The 25505-nt window shown below is 52.3% G+C and overlaps 1 long non-coding RNA gene across 1 annotated transcript; it reads right to left on the bottom strand.

The window, feature by feature from the left end:
- Positions 1 to 283: 283 nt before the first annotated feature.
- LOC136576919 (uncharacterized) lies at positions 284 to 5862 on the bottom strand. Its single transcript, XR_010786421.1, has 3 exons — positions 5587 to 5862; positions 779 to 922; positions 284 to 520 (listed from the first exon to the last, which is right to left on the bottom strand). It is a non-coding gene; the product is annotated as an uncharacterized lncRNA (long non-coding RNA).
- Between the last annotated feature and the right edge of the window lie 19643 nt (positions 5863 to 25505).

Genomic DNA, 25505 nt, shown 5'->3' with positions numbered 1-25505 from the left:
CTCTATGCCTACCGCCAGCCGTGTCACATGCCGCTGCGGTGCGTCACGCGCTCGATTGCCCATGCGCAGTGAGGCGTCATGCGGGACTCCGGAACCGGAGGTAAGTATTGGGGTCTCTTGGGGCCGCCGTGACGGGCTCCGCCACGGAATTCCATGGCGGAGCCCGTCACAGCCATGTGCAGCCGGCTTTACAGCGTGGGTAATCAGGAGCCTGAAAACATAAATAAGGTAAAACAGAAAAAGAAATTCAAATCACATTTTATTATTTATTAAAAATGTGGATTTTACACCAAGTGTCATTCCCAGATAAAACAAAGGCCGCTGTGTTTGGGGATCTTTTCTGTTTACTCAATCGGTGTAAAATATTGCGCAGTTTTTCAGGATCCTCCAAAAAGCTTATAAAAAAAAAAAAGGGAATCACCGGCAAAAAGCAGTCCAAAAAACGAAGGGTTTCAAGATTGCTGAACGGCGAGGGTCTCTTCACTGTCGGACAGCCTTCCCGTTCTCAAGGACGTCAGATCTGCAGGAAAAGACGAAAAATCAGCAGGTTAACAGTCACATCACACCAGTATTACTGATCCCTAGATCCGCTCCACCCACTTACATTGACCACTACTCCCCCAACCTGGTCAGAAGAATATTATATATATACACACACACACACACACACACACACACACACACATACAGATGCAAGCAAAAACCTGCAAATATGCGCAAAATAAGCACGTATGAGCAGACGCACGCAATGAAAATTTTAGCAGATGCAGCAGCTTACCTCGACGAGTTATGTCAGCTTGTGTGCAAGCGAAGCGAAATTCTTCTCAAAACGCGTCCAAACGTCAGGATCCTCTCCACACGCAAGTTTGCAAAAAAGCGCACAAATCTCGGGTGGCCGCGTCTCCACACGTAGCGCACAAATCTGCCAAAAAAGACAGGTTTCGTCAGGTGGCGTCGCGGAAATCTCAGGTGACGTACTCACCAGACGTAGCACACAGCGCATTAATCTCAGGTAGGTACTCAGCACACAGCGCATTAATCTCAGGTAGGTACTCACCACACGTAGCACACAGCGCATTAATCTCAGGTAGGTACTCATCACACAGCGCATTAATCTCAGGTAGGTACTCAGCACACAGCGCATTAATCTCAGGTAGGTACTCACCACACGTAGCACACAGCGCATTAATCTCAGGTAGGTACTCAGCACACAGCGCATTAATCTCAGGTAGGTACTCACCAGACGTAGCACACAGCGCATTAATCTCAGGTAGGTACTCAGCACACAGCGCATTAATCTCAGGTAGGTACTCAGCACACAGCGCATTAATCTCAGGTAGGTACTAAGCACACAGCGCATTAATCTCAGGTAGGTACTCAGCACACAGCGCATTAATCTCAGGTAGGTACTCAGCACACAGCGCATTAATCTCAGGTAGGTACTCAGCACACAGCGCATTAATCTCAGGTAGGTACTCACCAGACGTAGCACACAGCGCATTAATCTCAGGTAGGTACTCAGCACACAGCGCATTAATCTCAGGTAGGTACTCAGCACACAGCGCATTAATCTCAGGTAGGTACTCAGCACACAGCGCATTAATCTCAGGTAGGTACTCAGCACACGCAGCACACAGCGCATTAATCTCAGGTAGGTACTCACCACACAGCACATAAATCTCAGGTAGGTACTCAGCACACAGCGCATTAATCTCAGGTAGGTACTCAGCACACAGCGCATTAATCTCAGGTAGGTACTCAGCACACAGCGCATTAATCTCAGGTAGGTACTCACCACACAGCGCATTAATCTCAGGTAGGTACTCACCACACAGCGCATTAATCTCAGGTAGGTACTCACCACACAGCGCATTAATCTCAGGTAGGTACTCACCACACAGCGCATTAATCTCAGGTAGGTACTCACCACACAGCGCATTAATCTCAGGTAGGTACTCACCACACAGCGCATTAATCTCAGGTAGGTACTCAGCACACGTAGCACACAGCGCATTAATCTCAGGTAGGTACTCAGCACACAGCGCATTAATCTCAGGTAGGTACTCAGCACACGCAGCACACAGCGCATTAATCTCAGGTAGGTACTCACCACACAGCACATAAATCTCAGGTAGGTACTCAGCACACAGCGCATTAATCTCAGGTAGGTACTCAGCACACAGCGCATTAATCTCAGGTAGGTACTCAGCACACAGCGCATTAATCTCAGGTAGGTACTCACCACACAGCGCATTAATCTCAGGTAGGTACTCACCACACAGCGCATTAATCTCAGGTAGGTACTCACCACACAGCGCATTAATCTCAGGTAGGTACTCACCACACAGCGCATTAATCTCAGGTAGGTACTCACCACACAGCGCATTAATCTCAGGTAGGTACTCAGCACACGTAGCACACAGCGCATTAATCTCAGGTAGGTACTCAGCACACAGCGCATTAATCTCAGGTAGGTACTCAGCACACAGCGCATTAATCTCAGGTAGGTACTCAGCACACAGCGCATTAATCTCAGGTAGGTACTCATCACACAGCGCATTAATCTCAGGTAGGTACTCAGCACACAGCGCATTAATCTCAAGTAGGTACTCACCACACGTAGCACACAGCGCATTAATCTCAGGTAGGTACTCAGCACACAGCGCATTAATCTCAGGTAGGTACTCACCAGACGTAGCACACAGCGCATTAATCTCAGGTAGGTACTCAGCACACAGCGCATTAATCTCAGGTAGGTACTCAGCACACAGCGCATTAATCTCAGGTAAGTACTAAGCACACAGCGCATTAATCTCAGGTAGGTACTCAGCACACAGCGCATTAATCTCAGGTAGGTACTCAGCACACAGCGCATTAATCTCAGGTAGGTACTCAGCACACAGCGCATTAATCTCAGGTAGGTACTCACCAGACGTAGCACACAGCGCATTAATCTCAGGTAGGTACTCAGCACACAGCGCATTAATCTCAGGTAGGTACTCAGCACACAGCGCATTAATCTCAGGTAGGTACTCAGCACACAGCGCATTAATCTCAGGTAGGTACTCAGCACACGCAGCACACAGCGCATTAATCTCAGGTAGGTACTCACCACACAGCACATAAATCTCAGGTAGGTACTCAGCACACAGCGCATTAATCTCAGGTAGGTACTCAGCACACAGCGCATTAATCTCAGGTAGGTACTCAGCACACAGCGCATTAATCTCAGGTAGGTACTCAGCACACAGCGCATTAATCTCAGGTAGGTACTCACCACACAGCGCATTAATCTCAGGTAGGTACTCACCACACAGCGCATTAATCTCAGGTAGGTACTCACCACACAGCGCATTAATCTCAGGTAGGTACTCACCACACAGCGCATTAATCTCAGGTAGGTACTCACCACACAGCGCATTAATCTCAGGTAGGTACTCAGCACACGTAGCACACAGCGCATTAATCTCAGGTAGGTACTCAGCACACAGCGCATTAATCTCAGGTAGGTACTCAGCACACGCAGCACACAGCGCATTAATCTCAGGTAGGTACTCACCACACAGCACATAAATCTCAGGTAGGTACTCAGCACACAGCGCATTAATCTCAGGTAGGTACTCAGCACACAGCGCATTAATCTCAGGTAGGTACTCAGCACACAGCGCATTAATCTCAGGTAGGTACTCACCACACAGCGCATTAATCTCAGGTAGGTACTCACCACACAGCGCATTAATCTCAGGTAGGTACTCACCACACAGCGCATTAATCTCAGGTAGGTACTCACCACACAGCGCATTAATCTCAGGTAGGTACTCAGCACACGTAGCACACAGCGCATTAATCTCAGGTAGGTACTCAGCACACAGCGCATTAATCTCAGGTAGGTACTCAGCACACAGCGCATTAATCTCAGGTAGGTACTCAGCACACAGCGCATTAATCTCAGGTAGGTACTCACCACACAGCGCATTAATCTCAGGTAGGTACTCACCACACAGCGCATTAATCTCAGGTAGGTACTCACCACACAGCGCATTAATCTCAGGTAGGTACTCACCACACGTAGCACACAGCGCATTAATCTCAGGTAGGGACTCAGCACACAGCGCATAAATCTCAGGTAGGTACTCAGCACACAGCGCTAAAAATCTCAGGTAGGTACTCACCACACGTAGCGCATTAATCTCAGGTAGGTACTCACCACACGTAGCACACAGCGCATTAATCTCAGGTAGGTACTCACCACACGTAGCGCACAGCGCATAAATCTCAGGTAGGTACTCACCACACGTAGCGCACAGCGCATAAATCTCAGGTAGGTACTCACCACACGTAGCGCACAGCGCATAAATCTCAGGTAGGTACTCACCACACAGCGCATTAATCTCAGGTAGGTACTCGCCACACAGCGCATAAATCTCAGGTAGGTACTCAGCACACAGCGCATTAATCTCAGGTAGGTACTCAGCACACAGCGCATTAATCTCAGGTAGGTACTCAGCACACAGCGCATTAATCTCAGGTAGGTACTCAGCACACAGCGCATTAATCTCAGGTAGGTACTTGCCACACAGCGCATAAATCTCAGGTAGGTACTCACCACACACAGCGCAGAAATCTCAGGTAGGTACTCACCACACGTAGCGCACAGCACATTAATCTCAGGTAGGTACTCACCACACAGCGCATAAATCTCAGGTAGGTACTCACCACACACAGCACACAGCGCATTAATCTCAGGTAGGTACTCACCACACGTAGCACACAGCGCATTAATCTCAGGTAGGTACTCACCACACGTAGCGCACAGCGCATAAATCTCAGGTAGGTACTCACCACACGTAGCGCACAGCGCATAAATCTCAGGTAGGTACTCACCACACGTAGCGCACAGCGCATAAATCTCAAGTAGGTACTCAGCACACAGCGCATTAATCTCAGGTAGGTACTCGCCACACAGCGCATAAATCTCAGGTAGGTACTCAGCACACAGCGCATTAATCTCAGGTAGGTACTCAGCACACAGCGCATTAATCTCAGGTAGGTACTCAGCACACAGCGCATTAATCTCAGGTAGGTACTCAGCACACAGCGCATTAATCTCAGGTAGGTACTCGCCACACAGCGCATAAATCTCAGGTAGGTACTCACCACACACAGCGCAGAAATCTCAGGTAGGTACTCACCACACGTAGCGCACAGCACATTAATCTCAGGTAGGTACTCACCACACAGCGCAGAAATCTCAGGTAGGTACTCACCACACACAGCACACAGCGCATTAATCTCAGGTAGGTACTCACCACACACAGCACACAGCGCATTAATCTCAGGCAGGTACTCACCACACAGCGCATTAATCTCAGGTAGGTACTCACCACACACAGCACACAGCGCATTAATCTCAGGTAGGTACTCACCACACAGCAGCACACAACGCATTAATCTCAGGTAGGTACTCACCACACACAGCACACAGCGCATTAATCTCAGGTAGGTACTCACCACACAGCGCATTAATCTCAGGTAGGTACTCAGCACACGTAGCACACAGCGCATTAATCTCAGGTAGGTACTCACCACACAGCGCAGAAATCTTCCTCTCCCACGTTGAAAGTAGTATAAAAGGCTCCAACCATCAGCTTCCTCTGTAGGCTCGGAATTCGCGGGCAAATTCAAGTATCGGTGACGTCACCGGTCACGTGAGGCGCGGGCACAGCTCTCATCGTGCACGGCAGCTGAACTGTACTGCTCGTGCACAATGGGAAGTCACATGGTGCCGATTCCAGCCACCTCATTGGCTGGAATCGGCAGCAGGAATAACCGCAGTGTAAACTACTAATATGCGAACCCCAGGGGTGTAACACCTTACGGGGCCTGAAAACTGAAAGCATTGTCGGAAGGGAGCTGATGACAGCTCAGCTGTCAGAGGTGGTACAACAGTGAACGGGAGCCTCCATGCCCAACCGTATCACATCTTCTATGAAAGCTGGAGCAACAGGGCACTAGAAAGTCCATGCCAGCCCGTATCACATCTTGCATCCAAGCAAAAGGTGGCCCTGTTTAGCACTAGAGCATCCATGCCCCCCTGTATCAAATCTTGTATCCAAGCTAAAGGCGGTGAAACAGGCTACTAGAGCCACCTTCCCCTTCTCCCACCCCCGTATCACATCTTATATGAAAGCTGGAGGGTCCCAGCAGGGCACTAGAGATTCCATGCCCGCTCGTATCACATCCTGAATCTAAGCAAGAGGTGGCCCAACTTGGCACTACAGCATCCATGCCCCACCACACCGTAGCACATCTTGTATCCAAGCTAGAGGCGGTACAGCAGGGTACCAGAGCCTCCACGCCTGTCTATAGGGCATCTCGTTTCCAAGCTAGACACTGGACCAGGATTATAGATGTAAACCGACACCTAGTTACATTGTGAGCCTCGTGTGGCGCAGAGCATTAGGGCAGTGGCCGTGCATGCTCTCGCTCACGACCTGAAGTATGCGGGTTCAAACCCCGCATAGGCCAGGTAGCCGGCTCAGGGTCGACTCAGCCTTCCATCCTTCCGAGGTCAGTGCAATGAGTACCCAGCTTGCTGGGGGGGTAGAGTGACAGCTGAGGGCATACCATCATGTGTTCCGGTGGATTTCTGCGCAGCGCTCTCTACTTTTTACCTTAGTGGCCTATTTGGCTTTGTACCAGACCCCACCCTCTGGCCTCTGTATTCAATTGACCACTCATTTCACTCTAACTAGAGAAGAATTCAAAGCCAACAAAACTTAAATCATCACCGCACAACATAGTTCCGTTACACACTGCAATTTCCCTACCGCACTCCCGTGGACGTACATTTAACCCAAACAGTTTGCACATACAGAAGACCGCAGAAAATCATTACAGGCCTCTTACATTCTGCACATGGCGCCAAGGCGCCATTTCTACCCGCAACCTGAACGCTGCACTGCCCACCAAGCTGTTAGCCACCAAAAACGTAGGTGGCTATGGGTGACGCTGACCCTCACCTGGCTTGGCTCGCCGGGCCTCACAGCTCCACTGCCGCACCCCCTTGCCGTTGTGGCGGTCGACCCGTAGTACCGCCCAATCGTGACTGTAAACCTGAGCACTATCTCTATGCCGCCAACCGCAGAGTCTTTGCCCTCAGGGAGACGCGCGCATTTTACTTACCACAACAGAACGCAAAATTCGTGCCGAAATGTTAGCTCCGCGTGCTGAAAACCCCGAAAGAGCCAACCGAAATTAACCATGAGGAGATTGCCATTGGAAAAACAGTGGCTTTGTCACCTGCCTATCTGCTTATTCCACCAGCTCCTTAGCGTGCGTCACTAAGCAAGCGCTGTGATTGACTGACACTGTAGCTTTACGGTTAGTGTAGCACCACCCGCAAGGCGATTCATTATGGGCATCTCAAAGCAGCCATAGGCCCGGGCCCAGGGTAACGGCTCCAAATTGGCATTAGAAGACAGTGCGGGGGGTGGCGCTGCAGCTGAACCCCAGGGGCCTGAAAACTGAAAGCATTGTTGGAAGGGAGCTGATGACGGCTCATCTGTCAGAGGTGGTACAGCAGTGAACTGGAGCCTCCGTGCCCAACCGTATCACATCTTTTATGAAAGCTGGAGCAACAGGGCACTAGAGAGTCCATGCCAGCCCGTATGACATCTTGCATCCAAGCAAAAGGTGGCCCCGCTTAGCACTAGAGCATCCATGCCCCCCCGGTATCACATCTCGTATCCAAGCTAAAGCAGCGGTGAAACAGGCTGCTGCAGCTCCCTTCCCCTTCTCCCACCCCCGTATCACATCTTATACGAAAGCTGGAGGTGTCCCAGCAGGGCACTAGGGATTCCATGCCCGCCCGTATCACATCCTGAATCCAAGCAAGAGGTGGCCCAACTTAGCACTACAGCATCCATGCCCCACCACACCGTAGCACATCTTGTATCCAAGCTAGAGGCGGTACAGCAGGCTACCAGAGCCTCCACGCCTGTCTATATGGCATCTCGTTTCCAAGCTAGACACTGGACCAGGATTATAGATGTAAACCGGCACCTTGTTACATCGTGGGCCTCGTGTGGCGCAGAGCATTAGGGCAGCAGTACACAGTGCTAAGCTCTCGCTTCACGACCTGAGATGTGCGGGTTCAATCCCCGCGTACGTCAGTGGCTCAGGGTCGTCTCAGCCTTCTGTCCTTCTGAGGTCGGTGCAATGAGTACCCAGCTTGCTGGGGGGTAGAGTGACAGCTGAAGGCATACCGCCATCCTCCTAGGAGGATTGCTGCCCGGCGTGCTCTACTTTTACCTTAGTGGCCTAGGCTTCCTACTACACCCACCCCTCTCTGGGCTCTGTAATAAATTAACCGCTCATTTCACAGCCTTTTACTCTAATTAGAGAAGAATTCAAAAGCGACAAAACTCAAATCATCACCGCACAACATAGTTCCGTTACACACTGCAATTTCCCTACCGCACTCCCGTGGACGTACATTTAACCCAAACAGTTTGCACATACAGAAGACCGCAGAAAATCATTACAGGCCTCTTACATTCTGCACATGTCACCAAGGCGCATTTTTACCCGGAACCCCGAACGTTGCACTGCCCACCACGCTGTTAGCCACCAAAAACGTAGGTGGCTATGGGTGACGCTGACCCTCACCTGGCTTGGCTCGCCGAGCCTCACAGCTCCACTGCCGCACCCCCTTGCCGTTGTGGCGGTCGACCCGTAGTTCCGCCCAATCGTGACTGTAAACCTGAGCACTATCTCTATGCCGCCAACCGCAGAGTCTTTGCCCTCAGGGAGACGCGCATTTTACTTACCACAACAGAACGCAAAATGCGTGCCGAACTATTAGCTCCGCGTGCTGAAAACCCTGAAAGAGCCAACCGAAATTTACCATTAGGAGATTGCCATTGGAAAAACAGTGGCTTTGTCACCTGCCTATCTGCTTATTCCACCAGCTCTTTAGCGTGCGTCACTAAGCAAGCGCTGTGATTGACTGACACTGTAGCTTTATGGTTAGTGTAGCACCACCCGCAAGGCGATTCATTATGGGCATCTCAAAGCAGCCATAGGCTCGGGCCGAGGGTAACGGCTCCAAATTGGCATTAGAAGACAGTGCGGGGGGTGGCGCTGCAGCTGAACCCCAGGGGCCTGAAAACTGAAAGCATTGTCGGAAGGGAGCTGATGACGGCTCATCTGTCAGAGGTGGTACAGCAGTGAACTGGAGCCTCCGTGCCCAACCGTATCACATCTTTTATGAAAGCTGGAGCAACAGGGCACTAGAGAGTCCATGCCAGCCCGTATGACATCTTGCATCCAAGCAAAAGGTGGCCCCGCTTAGCACTAGAGCATCCATGCCCCCCCGGTATCACATCTCGTATCCAAGCTAAAGGCGGTGAAACAGGCTGCTGCAGCTACCTTCCCCTTCTCCCACCCCCGTATCACATCTTATACGAAAGCTGGAGGTGTCCCAACAGGGCACTAGGGATTCCATGCCCGCCCGTATCACATCCTGAATCCAAGCAAGAGGTGGCCGAACTTAGCACTACAGCATCCATGCCCCACCACACCGTAGCACATCTTGTATCCAAGCTAGAGGCGGTACAGCAGGGTACCAGAGCCTCCACGCCTGTCTATATGGCATCTCGTTTCCAAGCTAGACACTGGACCAGGATTATAGATGTAAACCGGCACCTTGTTACATCGTGGGCCTTGTGTGGCGCAGACCATTAGTGCAGCTTTACGCAGTGCTAAGCTGTCGCTCACGACCTGAGATGTGCGGGTTCAATCCCCGCGTACGTCAGGTAGCCGGCTCAGGGTCGACTCAGCCTTCTGTCCTTCCGAGGTCGGTGCAATGAGTACCCAGCTTGCTGGGGGGTAGAGTGACAGCTGAAGGCATACCGCCCAGCGCGCTTTACTTTTACCTTAGTGGCCTAGGCTTCCTACCACACCCAACCCTCTGGGCTCTGTAATAAATTAACCGCTCATTTCACAGCCTTTTACTCTAATTAGAGAAGAATTCAAAACCGACAAACCTCAAATCATCACCGCACAACATAGTTCCGTTACACTCTGCAATTTCCCTACCGCACTCCCGTGGACGTCCATTTAACCCAAACAGTTTGCACATACAGAAGACCACAGAAAATCATTACAGGCCTCTTACATTCTGCACATGTCACCAAGGCGCATTTTTACCCGGAACCCCGAACGCTGCACTGCCCACCACGCTGTTAGCCACCAAAAACGTAGGTGGCTATGGGTGAGGCCGACCCTCACCTGGCTTGGCTCGCTGGGCCTCACAGCTCCACTGCCGCACCCCCTTGCCGTTGTGGCGGTCGATCTATAGTACCGCCCAATCGTGACTGTAAACCTGAGCACTATCTCTATGCCGCCAACCGCAGAGTCTTTGCCCTCAGGGAGACGCGCATTTTACTTACCACAACAGAACGCAAAATGCGTGCCGAACTATTAGCTCCGCGTGCTGAAAACCCTGAAAGAGCCAACCGAAATTTACCATTAGGAGATTGCCATTGGAAAAACAGTGGCTTTGTCACCTGCCTATCTGCTTATTCCACCAGCTCCTTAGCGTGCGTCACTAAGCAAGCGCTGTGATTGACTGACACTGTAGCTTTATGGTTAGTGTAGCACCACCCACAAGGCGATTCATTATGGGCATCTCAAAGCAGCCATAGGCCCGGGCCCAGGGTAATGGCTCCAAATTGGCATTAGAACACAGTGCGGCCGGTGGCGCTGCAACTGAACCCCAGGGGCCTGAAAACTGAAAGCATTGTCGGAAGGGAGCTGATGACGGCTCATCTGTCAGAGGTGGTACAGCAGTGAACTGGAGCCTCCGTGCCCAACCGTATCACATCTTCTATGAAAGCTGGAGCAACAGGGCACTAGAGAGTCCATGCCAGCCCGTATGACATCTTGGATCCAAGCAAAAGGTGGCCCCGCTTAGCACTAGAGCATCCATGCCCCCCCGGTATCACATCTCGTATCCAAGCTAAAGGCGGTGAAACAGGCTGCTGCAGCTACCTTCCCCTTCTCCCACCCCCGTATCACATCTTATACGAAAGCTGGAGGTGTCCCAACAGGGCACTAGGGATTCCATGCCCGCCCGTATCACATCCTGAATCCAAGCAAGAGGTGGCCGAACTTAGCACTACAGCATCCATGCCCCACCACACCGTAGCACATCTTGTATCCAAGCTAGAGGCGGTACAGCAGGGTACCAGAGCCTCCACGCCTGTCTATATGGCATCTCGTTTCCAAGCTAGACACTGGACCAGGATTATAGATGTAAACCGGCACCTTGTTACATCGTGGGCCTCGTGTGGCGCAGACCATTAGTGCAGATTTACGCAGTGCTAAGCTGTCGCTCACGACCTGAGATGTGCGGGTTCAATCCCCGCGTACGTCAGGTAGCCGGCTCAGGGTCAACTCAGCCTTCTGTCCTTCCGAGGTCGGTGCAATGAGTACCCAGCTTGCTGGGGGGTAGAGTGACAGCTGAAGGCATACCGCCCAGCGCGCTTTACTTTTACCTTAGTGGCTAGGCTTCCTACCACACCCAACCCTCTGGGCTCTGTAATAAATTAACCGCTCATTTCACAGCCTTTTACTCTAATTAGAGAAGAATTCAAAACCGACAAACCTCAAATCATCACCGCACAACATAGTTCCGTTACACTCTGCAATTTCCCTACCGCACTCCCGTGGACGTCCATTTAACCCAAACAGTTTGCACATACAGAAGACCACAGAAAATCATTACAGGCCTCTTACATTCTGCACATGTCACCAAGGCGCATTTTTACCCGGAACCCCGAACGCTGCACTGCCCACCACGCTGTTAGCCACCAAAAACGTAGGTGGCTATGGGTGAGGCCGACCCTCACCTGGCTTGGCTCGCTGGGCCTCACAGCTCAACTGCCGCACCCCCTTGCCGTTGTGGCGGTCGATCTATAGTACCGCCCAATCGTGACTGTAAACCTGAGCACTATCTCTATGCCGCCAACCGCAGAGTCTTTGCCCTCAGGGAGACGCGCATTTTACTTACCACAACAGAACGCAAAATGCGTGCCGAACTATTAGCTCCGCGTGCTGAAAACCCTGAAAGAGCCAACCGAAATTTACCATTAGGAGATTGCCATTGGAAAAACAGTGGCTTTGTCACCTGCCTATCTGCTTATTCCACCAGCTCCTTAGCGTGCGTCACTAAGCAAGCGCTGTGATTGACTGACACTGTAGCTTTATGGTTAGTGTAGCACCACCCACAAGGCGATTCATTATGGGCATCTCAAAGCAGCCATAGGCCCGGGCCCAGGGTAATGGCTCCAAATTGGCATTAGAACACAGTGCGGCCGGTGGCGCTGCAACTGAACCCCAGGGGCCTGAAAACTGAAAGCATTGTCGGAAGGGAGCTGATGACGGCTCATCTGTCAGAGGTGGTACAGCAGTGAACTGGAGCCTCCGTGCCCAACCGTATCACATCTTCTATGAAAGCTGGAGCAACAGGGCACTAGAGAGTCCATGCCAGCCCGTATGACATCTTGGATCCAAGCAAAAGGTGGCCCCGCTTAGCACTAGAGCATCCATGCCCCCCCGGTATCACATCTCGTATCCAAGCTAAAGGCGGTGAAACAGGCTGCTGCAGCTACCTTCCCCTTCTCCCACCCCCGTATCACATCTTATACGAAAGCTGGAGGTGTCCCAACAGGGCACTAGGGATTCCATGCCCGCCCGTATCACATCCTGAATCCAAGCAAGAGGTGGCCGAACTTAGCACTACAGCATCCATGCCCCACCACACCGTAGCACATCTTGTATCCAAGCTAGAGGCGGTACAGCAGGGTACCAGAGCCTCCACGCCTGTCTATATGGCATCTCGTTTCCAAGCTAGACACTGGACCAGGATTATAGATGTAAACCGGCACCTTGTTACATCGTGGGCCTCGTGTGGCGCAGACCATTAGTGCAGATTTACGCAGTGCTAAGCTGTCGCTCACGACCTGAGATGTGCGGGTTCAATCCCCGCGTACGTCAGGTAGCCGGCTCAGGGTCAACTCAGCCTTCTGTCCTTCCGAGGTCGGTGCAATGAGTACCCAGCTTGCTGGGGGGTAGAGTGACAGCTGAAGGCATACCGCCCAGCGCGCTTTACTTTTACCTTAGTGGCTAGGCTTCCTACCACACCCAACCCTCTGGGCTCTGTAATAAATTAACCGCTCATTTCACAGCCTTTTACTCTAATTAGAGAAGAATTCAAAACCGACAAACCTCAAATCATCACCGCACAACATAGTTCCGTTACACTCTGCAATTTCCCTACCGCACTCCCGTGGACGTCCATTTAACCCAAACAGTTTGCACATACAGAAGACCACAGAAAATCATTACAGGCCTCTTACATTCTGCACATGTCACCAAGGCGCATTTTTACCCGGAACCCCGAACGCTGCACTGCCCACCACGCTGTTAGCCACCAAAAACGTAGGTGGCTATGGGTGAGGCCGACCCTCACCTGGCTTGGCTCGCTGGGCCTCACAGCTCCACTGCCGCACCCCCTTGCCGTTGTGGCGGTCGATCTATAGTACCGCCCAATCGTGACTGTAAACCTGAGCACTATCTCTATGCCGCCAACCGCAGAGTCTTTGCCCTCAGGGAGACGCGCATTTTACTTACCACAACAGAACGCAAAATGCGTGCTGAACTATTAGCTCCGCGTGCTGAAAACCCTGAAAGAGCCAACCGAAATTTACCATTAGGAGATTGCCATTGGAAAAACAGTGGCTTTGTCACCTGCCTATCTGCTTATTCCACCAGCTCCGTAGCGTGCGTCACTAAGCAAGCGCTGTGATTGACTGACACTGTAGCTTTATGGTTAGTGTAGCACCACCCGCAAGGCGATTCATTATGGGCATCTCAAAGCAGCCATAGGCCCGGGCCCAGGGTAATGGCTCCAAATTGGCATTAGAACACAGTGCGGCCGGTGGCGCTGCAACTGAACCCCAGGGGCCTGAAAACTGAAAGCATTGTCGGAAGGGAGCTGATGACGGCTCATCTGTCAGAGGTGGTACAGCAGTGAACTGGAGCCTCCGTGCACAAACGTATCACATCTTCTATGAAAGCTGGAGCAACAGGGCACTAGAGAGTCCATGCCAGCCCGTATGACATCTTGGATCCAAGCAAAAGGTGGCCCCGCTTAGCACTAGAGCATCCATGCCCCCCCGGTATCACATCTCGTATCCAAGCTAAAGGCGGTGAAACAGGCTGCTGCAGCTACCTTCCCCTTCTCCCACCCCCGTATCACATCTTATACGAAAGCTGGAGGTGTCCCAACAGGGCACTAGGGATTCCATGCCCGCCCGTATCACATCCTGAATCCAAGCAAGAGGTGGCCGAACTTAGCACTACAGCATCCATGCCCCACCACACCGTAGCACATCTTGTATCCAAGCTAGAGGCGGTACAGCAGGGTACCAGAGCCTCCACGCCTGTCTATATGGCATCTCGTTTCCAAGCTAGACACTGGACCAGAATTATAGATGTAAACCGGCACCTTGTTACATCGTGGGCCTCGTGTGGCGCAGACCATTAGTGCAGATTTACGCAGTGCTAAGCTGTCGCTCACGACCTGAGATGTGCGGGTTCAATCCCCGCGTACGTCAGGTAGCCGGCTCAGGGTCGACTCAGCCTTCTGTCCTTCCGAGGTCGGTGCAATGAGTACCCAGCTTGCTGGGGGGTAGAGTGACAGCTGAAGGCATACCGCCCAGCGCGCTTTACTTTTACCTTAGTGGCTAGGCTTCCTACCACACCCAACCCTCTGGGCTCTGTAATAAATTAACCGCTCATTTCACAGCCTTTTACTCTAATTAGAGAAGAATTCAAAACCAACAAACCTCAAATCATCACCGCACAACATAGTTCCGTTACACTCTGCAATTTCCCTACCGCACTCCCGTGGACGTCCATTTAACCCAAACAGTTTGCACATACAGAAGACCACAGAAAATCATTACAGGCCTCTTACATTCTGCACATGTCACCAAGGCGCATTTTTACCCGGAACCCCGAACGCTGCACTGCCCACCACGCTGTTAGCCACCAAAAACGTAGGTGGCTATGGGTGAGGCCGACCCTCACCTGGCTTGGCTCGCTGGGCCTCACAGCTCCACTGCCGCACCCCCTTGCCGTTGTGGCGGTCGATCTATAGTACCGCCCAATCGTGACTGTAAACCTGAGCACTATCTCTATGCCGCCAACCGCAGAGTCTTTGCCCTCAGGGAGACGCGCATTTTACTTACCACAACAGAACGCAAAATGCGTGCTGAACTATTAGCTCCGCGTGCTGAAAACCCTGAAAGAGCCAACCGAAATTTACCATTAGGAGATTGCCATTGGAAAAACAGTGGCTTTGTCACCTGCCTATCTGCTTATTCCACCAGCTCCGTAGCGTGCGTCACTAAGCAAGCGCTGTGATTGACTGACACTGTAGCTTTATGGTTAGTGTAGCACCACCCGCAAGGCGATTCATTATGGGCATCTCAAAGCAGCCATAGGCCCGGGCCCAGGGTAATGGCTCCAAATTGGCATTAGAACACAGTGCGGCCGGTGGCGCTGCAACTGAACCCCAGGGGCCTGAAAACTGAAAGCATTGTCGGAAGGGAGCTGATGACGGCTCATCTGTCAGAGGTGGTACAGCAGTGAACTGGAGCCTCCGTGCCCAACCGTATCACATCTTCTATGAAAGCTGGAGCAACAGGGCACTAGAGAGTCCATGCCAGCCCGTATGACATCTTGGATCCAAGCAAAAGGTGGCCCCGCTTAGCACTAGAGCATCCATGCCCCCCCGGTATCACATCTCGTATCCAAGCTAAAGGCGGTGAAACAGGCTGCTGCAGCTACCTTCCCCTTCTCCCACCCCCGTATCACATCTTATACGAAAGCTGGAGGTGTCCCAACAGGGCACTAGGGATTCCATGCCCGCCCGTATCACATCCTGAATCCAAGCAAGAGGTGGCCGAACTTAGCACTACAGCATCCATGCCCCACCACACCGTAGCACATCTTGTATCCAAGCTAGAGGCGGTACAGCAGGGTACCAGAGCCTCCACGCCTGTCTATATGGCATCTCGTTTCCAAGCTAGACACTGGACCAGAATTATAGATGTAAACCGGCACCTTGTTACATCGTGGGCCTCGTGTGGCGCAGACCATTAGTGCAGATTTACGCAGTGCTAAGCTGTCGCTCACGACCTGAGATGTGCGGGTTCAATCCCCGCGTACGTCAGGTAGCCGGCTCAGGGTCGACTCAGCCTTCTGTCCTTCCGAGGTCGGTGCAATGAGTACCCAGCTTGCTGGGGGGTAGAGTGACAGCTGAAGGCATACCGCCCAGCGCGCTTTACTTTTACCTTAGTGGCTAGGCTTCCTACCACACCCAACCCTCTGGGCTCTGTAATAAATTAACCGCTCATTTCACAGCCTTTTACTCTAATTAGAGAAGAATTCAAAACCAACAAACCTCAAATCATCACCGCACAACATAGTTCCGTTACACTCTGCAATTTCCCTACCGCACTCCCGTGGACGTCCATTTAACCCAAACAGTTTGCACATACAGAAGACCACAGAAAATCATTACAGGCCTCTTACATTCTGCACATGTCACCAAGGCGCATTTTTACCCGGAACCCCGAACGCTGCACTGCCCACCACGCTGTTAGCCACCAAAAACGTAGGTGGCTATGGGTGAGGCCGACCCTCACCTGGCTTGGCTCGCTGGGCCTCACAGCTACACTGCCGCACCCCCTTGCCGTTGTGGCGGTCGATCTATAGTACCGCCCAATCGTGACTGTAAACCTGAGCACTATCTCTATGCCGCCAACCGCAGAGTCTTTGCCCTCAGGGAGACGCGCATTTTACTTACCACAACAGAACGCAAAATGCGTGCCGAACTATTAGCTCCGCGTGCTGAAAACCCTGAAAGAGCCAACCGAAATTTACCATTAGGAGATTGCCATTGGAAAAACAGTGGCTTTGTCACCTGCCTATCTGCTTATTCCACCAGCTCTTTAGCGTGCGTCACTAAGCAAGCGCTGTGATTGACTGACACTGTAGCTTTATGGTTAGTGTAGCACCACCCGCAAGGCGATTCATTATGGGCATCTCAAAGCAGCCATAGGCCCGGGCCCAGGGTAATGGCTCCAAATTGGCATTAGAACACAGTGCGGCCGGTGGCGCTGCAACTGAACCCCAGGGGCCTGAAAACTGAAAGCATTGTCGGAAGGGAGCTGATGACGGCTCATCTGTCAGAGGTGGTACAGCAGTGAACTGGAGCCTCCGTGCCCAACCATATCACATCTTCTATGAAAGCTGGAGCAACAGGGCACTAGAGAGTCCATGCCAGCCCGTATGACATCTTGGATCCAAGCAAAAGGTGGCCCCGCTTAGCACTAGAGCATCCATGCCCCCCCGGTATCACATCTCGTATCCAAGCTAAAGGCGGTGAAACAGGCTGCTGCAGCTACCTTCCCCTTCTCCCACCCCCGTATCACATCTTATACGAAAGCTGGAGGTGTCCCAACAGGGCACTAGGGATTCCATGCCCGCCCGTATCACATCCTGAATCCAAGCAAGAGGTGGCCGAACTTAGCACTACAGCATCCATGCCCCACCACACCGTAGCACATCTTGTATCCAAGCTAGAGGCGGTACAGCAGGGTACCAGAGCCTCCACGCCTGTCTATATGGCATCTCGTTTCCAAGCTAGACACTGGACCAGGATTATAGATGTAAACCGGCACCTTGTTATATCGTGGGCCTCGTGTGGCGCAGACCATTAGTGCAGATTTACGCAGTGCTAAGCTGTCGCTCACGACCTGAGATGTGCGGGTTCAATCCCCGCGTACGTCAGATAGCCGGCTCAGGGTCGACTCAGCCTTCTGTCCTTCCGAGGTCGGTGCAATGAGTACCCAGCTTGCTGGGGGGTAGAGTGACAGCTGAAGGCATACCCCCCAGCGCGCTTTACTTTTACCTTAGTGGCTAGGCTTCCTACCACACCCAACCCTCTGGGCTCTGTAATAAGTTAACCGCTCATTTCACAGCCTTTTACTCTAATTAGAGAAGAATTCAAAACCGACAAACCTCAAATCATCACCGCACAACATAGTTCCGTTACACTCTGCAATTTCCCTACCGCACTCCCGTGGACGTCCATTTAACCCAAACAGTTTGCACATACAGAAGACCACAGAAAATCATTACAGGCCTCTTACATTCTGCACATGTCACCAAGGCGCATTTTTACCCGGAACCCCGAACGCTGCACTGCCCACCACGCTGTTAGCCACCAAAAACGTAGGTGGCTATGGGTGAGGCCGACCCTCACCTGGCTTGGCTCGCTGGGCCTCACAGCTCCACTGCCGCACCCCCTTGCCGTTGTGGCGGTCGATCTATAGTACCGCCCAATCGTGACTGTAAACCTGAGCACTATCTCTATGCCGCCAACCGCAGAGTCTTTGCCCTCAGGGAGACGCGCATTTTACTTACCACAACAGAACGCAAAATGCGTGCCGAACTATTAGCTCCGCGTGCTGAAAACCCTGAAAGAGCCAACCGAAATTTACCATTAGGAGATTGCCATTGGAAAAACAGTGGCTTTGTCACCTGCCTATCTGCTTATTCCACCAGCTCCGTAGCGTGCGTCACTAAGCAAGCGCTGTGATTGACTGACACTGTAGCTTTATGGTTAGTGTAGCACCACCCGCAAGGCGATTCATTATGGGCATCTCAAAGCAGCCATAGGCCCGGGCCCAGGGTAATGGCTCCAAATTGGCATTAGAACACAGTGCGGCCGGTGGCGCTGCAACTGAACCCCAGGGGCCTGAAAACTGAAAGCATTGTCGGAAGGGAGCTGATGACGGCTCATCTGTCAGAGGTGGTACAGCAGTGAACTGGAGCCTCCGTGCCCAACCGTATCACATCTTCTATGAAAGCTGGAGCAACAGGGCACTAGAGAGTCCATGCCAGCCCGTATGACATCTTGGATCCAAGCAAAAGGTGGCCCCGCTTAGCACTAGAGCATCTATGCCCCCCCGGTATCACATCTCGTATCCAAGCTAAAGGCGGTGAAACAGGCTGCTGCAGCTACCTTCCCCTTCTCCCACCCCCGTATCACATCTTATACGAAAGCTGGAGGTGTCCCAACAGGGCACTAGGGATTCCATGCCCGCCCGTATCACATCCTGAATCCAAGCAAGAGGTGGCCGAACTTAGCACTACAGCATCCATGCCCCACCACACCGTAGCACATCTTGTATCCAAGCTAGAGGCGGTACAGCAGGGTACCAGAGCCTCCACGCCTGTCTATATGGCATCTCGTTTCCAAGCTAGACACTGGACCAGGATTATAGATGTAAACCGGCACCTTGTTACATCGTGGGCCTCGTGTGGTGCAGACCATTAGTGCAGCTTTACGCAGTGCTAAGCTGTCGCTCACGACCTGAGATGTGCGGGTTCAATCCCCGCGTACGTCAGATAGCCGGCTCAGGGTCGACTCAGCCTTCTGTCCTTCCGAGGTCGGTGCAATGAGTACCCAGCTTGCTGGGGGGTAGAGTGACAGCTGAAGGCATACCGCCCAGCGCGCTTTACTTTTACCTTAGTGGCCTAGGCTTCCTACCACACTCAACCCTCTGGGCTCTGTAATAAATTAACCGCTCATTTCACAGCCTTTTACTCTAATTAGAGAAGAATTCAAAACCGACAAACCTCAAATCATCACCGCACAACATAGTTCCGTTACACTCTGCAATTTCCCTACCGCACTCCCGTGGACGTCCATTTAACCCAAACAGTTTGCACATACAGAAGACCACAGAAAATCATTACAGGCCTCTTACATTCTGCACATGTCACCAAGGCGCATTTTTACCCGGAACCCCGAACGCTGCACTGCCCACCACGCTGTTAGCCACCAAAAACGTAGGTGGCTATGGGTGAGGCCGACCCTCACCTGGCTTGGCTCGCTGGGCCTCACAGCTCCACTGCCGCACCCCCTTGCCGTTGTGGCGGTCGATCTATAGTACCGCCCAATCGTGACTGTAAACCTGAGCACTATCTCTATGCCGCCAACCGCAGAGTCTTTGCCCTCAGGGAGACGCGCATTTTACTTACCACAACAGAACGCAAAATGCGTGCCGAACTATTAGCTCCGCGTGCTGAAAACCCTGAAAGAGCCAACCGAAATTTACCATTAGGAGATTGCCATTGGAAAAACAGTGGTTTTGTCACCTGCCTATTTGCTTATTCCACCAGCTCTTTAGCGTGCGTCACTAAGCAAGCGCTGTGATTGACTGACACTGTAGCTTTATGGTTAGTGTAGCACCACCCGCAAGGCGATTCATTATGGGCATCTCAAAGCAGCCATAGGCCCGGGCCCAGGGTAATGGCTCCAAATTGGCATTAGAACACAGTGCGGCCGGTGGCGCTGCAACTGAACCCCAGGGGCCTGAAAACTGAAAGCATTGTCGGAAGGGAGCTGATGACGGCTCATCTGTCAGAGGTGGTACAGCAGTGAACTGGAGCCTCCGTGCCCAACCGTATCACATCTTCTATGAAAGCTGGAGCAACAGGGCACTAGAGAGTCCATGCCAGCCCGTATGACATCTTGGATCCAAGCAAAAGGTGGCCCCGCTTAGCACTAGAGCATCCATGCCCCCCCGGTATCACATCTCGTATCCAAGCTAAAGGCGGTGAAACAGGCTGCTGCAGCTACCTTCCCCTTCTCCCACCCCCGTATCACATCTTATACGAAAGCTGGAGGTGTCCCAACAGGGCACTAGGGATTCCATGCCCGCCCGTATCACATCCTGAATCCAAGCAAGAGGTGGCCGAACTTAGCACTACAGCATCCATGCCCCACCACACCGTAGCACATCTTGTATCCAAGCTAGAGGCGGTACAGCAGGGTACCAGAGCCTCCACGCCTGTCTATATGGCATCTCGTTTCCAAGCTAGACACTGGACCAGGATTATAGATGTAAACCGGCACCTTGTTACATCGTGGGCCTCGTGTGGCGCAGACCATTAGTGCAGATTTACGCAGTGCTAAGCTGTCGCTCACGACCTGAGATGTGCGGGTTCAATCCCCGCGTACGTCAGGTAGCCGGCTCAGGGTCGACTCAGCCTTCTGTCCTTCCGAGGTCGGTGCAATGAGTACCCAGCTTGCTGGGGGGTAGAGTGACAGCTGAAGGCATACCGCCCAGCGCGCTTTACTTTTACCTTAGTGGCTAGGCTTCCTACCACACCCAACCCTCTGGGCTCTGTAATAAATTAACCGCTCATTTCACAGCCTTTTACTCTAATTAGAGAAGAATTCAAAACCAACAAACCTCAAATCATCACCGCACAACATAGTTCCGTTACACTCTGCAATTTCCCTACCGCACTCCCGTGGACGTCCATTTAACCCAAACAGTTTGCACATACAGAAGACCACAGAAAATCATTACAGGCCTCTTACATTCTGCACATGTCACCAAGGCGCATTTTTACCCGGAACCCCGAACGCTGCACTGCCCACCACGCTGTTAGCCACCAAAAACGTAGGTGGCTATGGGTGAGGCCGACCCTCACCTGGCTTGGCTCGCTGGGCCTCACAGCTACACTGCCGCACCCCCTTGCCGTTGTGGCGGTCGACCTATAGTACCGCCCAATCGTGACTGTAAACCTGAGCACTATCTCTATGCCGCCAACCGCAGAGTCTTTGCCCTCAGGGAGACGCGCATTTTACTTACCACAACAGAACGCAAAATGCGTGCCGAACTATTAGCTCCGCGTGCTGAAAACCCTGAAAGAGCCAACCGAAATTTACCATTAGGAGATTGCCATTGGAAAAACAGTGGCTTTGTCACCTGCCTATCTGCTTATTCCACCAGCTCCTTAGCGTGCGTCACTAAGCAAGCGCTGTGATTGACTGACACTGTAGCTTTATGGTTAGTGTAGCACCACCCGCAAGGCGATTCATTATGGGCATCTCAAAGCAGCCATAGGCCCGGGCCCAGGGTAATGGCTCCAAATTGGCATTAGAACACAGTGCGGCCGGTGGCGCTGCAACTGAACCCCAGGGGCCTGAAAACTGAAAGCATTGTCGGAAGGGAGCTGATGACGGCTCATCTGTCAGAGGTGGTACAGCAGTGAACTGGAGCCTCCGTGCCCAACCGTATCACATCTTCTATGAAAGCTGGAGCAACAGGGCACTAGAGAGTCCATGCCAGCCCGTATGACATCTTGGATCCAAGCAAAAGGTGGCCCCGCTTAGCACTAGAGCATCCATGCCCCCCCGGTATCACATCTCGTATCCAAGCTAAAGGCGGTGAAACAGGCTGCTGCAGCTACCTTCCCCTTCTCCCACCCCCGTATCACATCTTATACGAAAGCTGGAGGTGTCCCAACAGGGCACTAGGGATTCCATGCCCGCCCGTATCACATCCTGAATCCAAGCAAGAGGTGGCCGAACTTAGCACTACAGCATCCATGCCCCACCACACCGTAGCACATCTTGTATCCAAGCTAGAGGCGGTACAGCAGGGTACCAGAGCCTCCACGCCTGTCTATATGGCATCTCGTTTCCAAGCTAGACACTGGACCAGGATTATAGATGTAAACCGGCACCTTGTTACATCGTGGGCCTCGTGTGGCGCAGACCATTAGTGCAGATTTACGCAGTGCTAAGCTGTCGCTCACGACCTGAGATGTGCGGGTTCAATCCCCGCGTACGTCAGGTAGCCGGCTCAGGGTCGACTCAGCTTTCCGTCCTTCCGAGGTCGGTGCAATGAGTACCCAGCTTGCTGGGGGGTAGAGTGACAGCTGAAGGCATACCGCCCAGCGCGCTTTACTTTTACCTTAGGGGCTAGGCTTCCTACCACACCCAACCCTCTGGGCTCTGTAATAAATTAACCGCTCATTTCACAGCCTTTTACTCTAATTAGAGAAGAATTCAAAACCGACAAACCTCAAATCATCACCGCACAACATAGTTCCGTTACACTCTGCAATTTCCCTACCGCACTCCCGTGGACGTCCATTTAACCCAAACAGTTTGCACATACAGAAGACCACAGAAAATCATTACAGGCCTCTTACATTCTGCACATGTCACCAAGGCGCATTTTTACCCGGAACCCCGAACGCTGCACTGCCCACCACGCTGTTAGCCACCAAAAACGTAGGTGGCTATGGGTGAGGCCGACCCTCACCTGGCTTGGCTCGCTGGGCCTCACAGCTACACTGCCGCACCCCCTTGCCGTTGTGGCGGTCGATCTATAGTACCGCCCAATCGTGACTGTAAACCTGAGCACTATCTCTATGCCGCCAACCGCAGAGTCTTTGCCCTCAGGGAGACGCGCATTTTACTTACCACAACAGAACGCAAAATGCGTGCCGAACTATTAGCTCCGCGTGCTGAAAACCCTGAAAGAGCCAACCGAAATTTACCATTAGGAGATTGCCATTGGAAAAACAGTGGCTTTGTCACCTGCCTATCTGCTTATTCCACCAGCTCCGTAGCGTGCGTCACTAAGCAAGCGCTGTGATTGACTGACACTGTAGCTTTATGGTTAGTGTAGCACCACCCGCAAGGCGATTCATTATGGGCATCTCAAAGCAGCCATAGGCCCGGGCCCAGGGTAATGGCTCCAAATTGGCATTAGAACACAGTGCGGCCGGTGGCGCTGCAACTGAACCCCAGGGGCCTGAAAACTGAAAGCATTGTCGGAAGGGAGCTGATGACGGCTCATCTGTCAGAGGTGGTACAGCAGTGAACTGGAGCCTCCGTGCCCAACCGTATCACATCTTCTATGAAAGCTGGAGCAACAGGGCACTAGAGAGTCCATGCCAGCCCGTATGACATCTTGGATCCAAGCAAAAGGTGGCCCCGCTTAGCACTAGAGCATCTATGCCCCCCCGGTATCACATCTCATATCCAAGCTAAAGGCGGTGAAACAGGCTGCTGCAGCTACCTTCCCCTTCTCCCACCCCCGTATCACATCTTATACGAAAGCTGGAGGTGTCCCAACAGGGCACTAGGGATTCCATGCCCGCCCGTATCACATCCTGAATCCAAGCAAGAGGTGGCCGAACTTAGCACTACAGCATCCATGCCCCACCACACCGTAGCACATCTTGTATCCAAGCTAGAGGCGGTACAGCAGGGTACCAGAGCCTCCACGCCTGTCTATATGGCATCTCGTTTCCAAGCTAGACACTGGACCAGGATTATAGATGTAAACCGGCACCTTGTTACATCGTGGGCCTCGTGTGGCGCAGACCATTAGTGCAGATTTACGCAGTGCTAAGCTGTCGCTCACGACCTGAGATGTGCGGGTTCAATCCCCGCGTACGTCAGGTAGCCGGCTCAGGGTCGACTCAGCCTTCCGTCCTTCCGAGGTCGGTGCAATGAGTACCCAGCTTGCTGGGGGGTAGAGTGACAGCTGAAGGCATACCGCCCAGCGCGCTTTACTTTTACCTTAGGGGCTAGGCTTCCTACCACACCCAACCCTCTGGGCTCTGTAATAAATTAACCGCTCATTTCACAGCCTTTTACTCTAATTAGAGAAGAATTCAAAACCGACAAACCTCAAATCATCACCGCACAACATAGTTCCGTTACACTCTGCAATTTCCCTACCGCACTCCCGTGGACGTCCATTTAACCCAAACAGTTTGCACATACAGAAGACCACAGAAAATCATTACAGGCCTCTTACATTCTGCACATGTCACCAAGGCGCATTTTTACCCGGAACCCCGAACGCTGCACTGCCCACCACGCTGTTAGCCACCAAAAACGTAGGTGGCTATGGGTGAGGCCGACCCTCACCTGGCTTGGCTCGCTGGGCCTCACAGCTACACTGCCGCACCCCCTTGCCGTTGTGGCGGTCGATCTATAGTACCGCCCAATCGTGACTGTAAACCTGAGCACTATCTCTATGCCGCCAACCGCAGAGTCTTTGCCCTCAGGGAGACGCGCATTTTACTTACCACAACAGAACGCAAAATGCGTGCCGAACTATTAGCTCCGCGTGCTGAAAACCCTGAAAGAGCCAACCGAAATTTACCATTAGGAGATTGCCATTGGAAAAACAGTGGCTTTGTCACCTGCCTATCTGCTTATTCCACCAGCTCCGTAGCGTGCGTCACTAAGCAAGCGCTGTGATTGACTGACACTGTAGCTTTATGGTTAGTGTAGCACCACCCGCAAGGCGATTCATTATGGGCATCTCAAAGCAGCCATAGGCCCGGGCCCAGGGTAATGGCTCCAAATTGGCATTAGAACACAGTGCGGCCGGTGGCGCTGCAACTGAACCCCAGGGGCCTGAAAACTGAAAGCATTGTCGGAAGGGAGCTGATGACGGCTCATCTGTCAGAGGTGGTACAGCAGTGAACTGGAGCCTCCGTGCCCAACCGTATCACATCTTCTATGAAAGCTGGAG

The sequence above is a fragment of the Eleutherodactylus coqui genome, chromosome 8, assembly GCF_035609145.1.
Source record: "Eleutherodactylus coqui strain aEleCoq1 chromosome 8, aEleCoq1.hap1, whole genome shotgun sequence".
In the NCBI taxonomy this organism is placed as follows: Eukaryota; Metazoa; Chordata; class Amphibia; order Anura; family Eleutherodactylidae; genus Eleutherodactylus; species Eleutherodactylus coqui.
This window is presented reverse-complemented; position numbering and strand designations above follow the sequence as displayed.